Here is a 3,711-nt window from a genome sequence, read left to right on the forward strand (position 1 = left end):
CAACTGACACACACGCACACGCACACGCACACGCACACGCACACACACACACTTAGCTCTCTCTCTCTCTCACTCACCTATAAACACTCTCTCTCAGACACAAGCACCCCGCTGACAGGTTGGGCTTCTGGGCCTGTATGTTATGGCTCGATTTTATTACTATGTGTGATGTGTGTGTGTGTGTGTGTGTGTGTGTGTGTGTGTGTGTGTGTGTGTGTGTGTGTGTGTGTGTGTGAGTGAGTGTGTGTGTGTGTCTGTGTGTGTGTGGGGGGGGGAGCTTGTTATCCATCTGTGTGTTTGCCGCTGGGGAGGCACCTTGTTAAGGAGATGAAAACACATTCCTGCGTCATTCCGGTGATTCCATGGGGTTTTCTTCAAGGTGTGTTTTCTGCTGATGAGAGAGAGAGAGAGAGAGAGAGAGAGAGAGATAGAGACATCACACACACACACACACACACACACACACACACACACACACACACACACACACACACAAAGAGAGAAAACAGCTTACATTGTAGGATTTCCAAGAATGGAGTTTTGTCTCGAGTTTCTTTTCATAGATGCTGTCTAGTGCTTAAGTGCTGATGGCTGGGTTAAATGTCATATACAGCACTTAGTCACGTAAGTAAGTCTGTTTATGTGTCGCCCGGGCTCAGTCTAAAGTAAGTCTGTCTATGTGTCACTCTACAGTAAGTCTGTCTATGTGTCGCCTGGGCTCACTCTAAAGTGGTGGAGTATTCTTCTCAGTCCCTCCCGTTCCAGATTCCAATGCAAAATTAACAATTTCCCCTATTTTTTCACAACACTGCATATTTTCTTATTTACTGCATGAATTGTGCAAAACATTGCAACTCATTTCCACTTCTTCAGGCCTCCTGATGGTGGTATAAGGTTATGCACAGTCTGTCTCAACCATTGCCACTGCTTTAGGCCCCACTCATTTGGTGTCAGGTGTGTGATGGATTGACGACCCCGGTGAAGGTAGTTTAATATTAGACATTCGCTTGACATTCACGGCATAGCTATAGCTGTTATCTCAATAAAAGTGAAATGAACAACTTACACACTATGGTATTCTGCCTTGTATTCAGTTGTGAAATTGTAAATAGTGATAGCGAACATGATGTTATATTTAAGGCATTTTGCTGCATCCAAAATAAATGTCTGTTCGTAAATGTATGCAAATTGAAGCGTAATTTGAGTGAGCAGAACATCGCCAAAGTAAGGCCGGGAATGGTCACCAAATCATGTTTTCTGTTCAGTTTTCTTTAATCAATAGCACAGGATTAGTCATGATTCTTAATATAAACACAAACTTGTGCTTTTGGAATAGGTTCCAAATAGGTTCAAAGGTTCAAACCAAGGTATGATATTTTATTTTAACTTAATTTCAATAACATTCAGGATGAAATGACTATATCATTGATATAAGTAAGGTTGTGACAGTTCTCAGAGGTCACACAGACACATCTAAAATGAGTGTACGCATAACAACACACAAAAACAAAAAAAAATTAAAACATGAGAAAGATAGCTAATCTGTCAAATGGGATTTTTATTTCTTCTCTCTCTCTCTGCTCGTTTTATGCAGTGAAGAAATGTATTTGCTTATTGAGCTGCATAATAGTGAGTTAGTCCTAGTTAGTATCTTACAGAGAGAGAGGGAGAGAGAGAGAGAGAGAGAGAGAGAGAGAGAGGGAGAGAAAGGGAGAGAGAGAGAGAAGGAGAGAGAGAGAGAGAGAGAAAGGGAGAGAAAGGGAGAGAGAGAGAGAAGGAGAGAAAGGGAGAGAGAGGGAGAGAGATAGAGGGATAAAGAGAGAGAGGGGGGGTCTCTGTTTAAACAGAAGGGTACGTAAATAAGTCGGGGTAGGAGAGAGAAAAATGTGAGAGCACAAAAATGGTAAGAGTTTAAAAGATGAAAGGTGACGGAAGGACAGAACCCAGTGGGCTTCCAGCAGGGGACACAATGGAAGAGGGTGAGAAAGAGAGAGGGACAGAATAAGAGAGAGAGAAAGAGAGAGGGAGAGAGAAAGAGAGAGAGAAAGAGAGAGGGACAGAAAAAGAGAGAAAGAGAGAGAGAAAGAGAGAGGGACAGAGAAAGAGAGAAAGAGAGAAGGACAGAGAAAGAGAGAGAGAAAGAGAGAGAGAAAGAGAAAGGGACAGAGAAAGAGAGAAAAAGAGAGAGGGACAGAAAAAGAGAGAGGGAGAGAGAAAGAGAGAAAGAGAGAGGGACAGAAAAAGAAAGATAGAGAGAAAGAGAGAGAGAAAGAGAGAGGGACAGAGAAAGAGATAGAAAAAGAGAGAGGGACAGAGAAAGAGAGAGAGAAAGAGAAAGAGAGAGAGAGGGACAGAGAAAGAGATAGAAAAAGAGAGAGGGTCAGAGAAAGAGAGAGAAAGAGGGAAGGTCAGAGAATGAGACAGGGACGGTCAGAGAAAGAGAGAGAGAAAGAGAAAGGAACAGAGAAAGAGAGAGGAACAGAGTAAGAGAGGTGGAAAGAGCGGTGGAAAGAGGGAGGGTGAGAGAAAGAAAGAGAGAGTGTGAGAGAAAAAGACAGGGTTTGTGTGTGTGGCATGTGTGTGCGCGTGTGAGAGAGAGAGGTGTGTTGATGGTTTAGTGTTTCAGTGAGGCAGAGTGTTTTTATTCCGCATCAAGAGTAAATTCTTCCTCAATAGCCTTTAGCTCCTATTGTTCCTTTGTCCTCTCTCTCTCTCTCTCTCTCTCTCTCTCTCTCTCTCTCTCTCTCTCATTTTCTTTCTCTCATTTCATCTCTGTCCTTCACCATTACCGACATCATTTCCTCTTATTTTCTCTTGCTCTCATCCTCTGACTGTGACATCCTCTGACTCACCTCTTCCTCTCATCTGGGATCCTCTTTTATCATCGTTCTTTCCTCCAAATCAACCTTTTCTTCTCCGTCAGGTGAGTCACAGCTCTTAAGCAGAGCACAAGGCTGGAGGCAGGCAGGAGGCAAAAGACTTACCATTACCATACAACCCTTGGCTTTTCCTACGGCTTTAAATGACTTAACAGCTAACAACGAGCTGAACGACAAATAATTCCCCCCAATAAACATTTTCCAAACAATCCATGTTCTTCTCTTCTAAATGTTCTGGTACTTTCCACTCAGCACATTTTATCATCAAGAGCACAAGTACAAATAGGCTGGAGACGAGGGCCGGATGAGTGCTGTAGTACTACCTTACCAACCTCTCGAGGGGCAGATGAGTGCTGTAGTACTACCTTACATTACAAGACAAGACAAGACAAGACGAGACTGCAGCTCAGGAGAGATGGGTAATTACAGGCCTATGCTACAAGTACATGTGAGTGATAAGAAACACTGTGTTAATGACTGTTACACCAATAAAGGTTTTAATAGAGAGGCTTGATAATAACAAGTATACATATGAATAATGAGAAATGATGGCCCTAGTCCTTGATCTTTTTAGAACACTTTCAGTAAGCTTTGCAGTCACTATCACTTTTCAGCCCAGTTAAGTTTCCTCCTCCTTTAGATTATTATGTTTATTATTATTAATATTATTATTATTATTATCGTTGTTATTATTATCATTATTTTTATTATTATTATGATGTTACACTTATGTTTTGTGTTTTTGTGATGTTTTGCGTGCGGTACCTAATGAATTCACCTTTATATTTAGGAGCTCTGAATTACCAGCCCTCCACTTAGTTAGCAGGACAGA

Source organism: Clupea harengus, chromosome 15 (assembly GCF_900700415.2).
Source record: "Clupea harengus chromosome 15, Ch_v2.0.2, whole genome shotgun sequence".
Classification (NCBI taxonomy): domain Eukaryota; kingdom Metazoa; phylum Chordata; class Actinopteri; order Clupeiformes; family Clupeidae; genus Clupea; species Clupea harengus.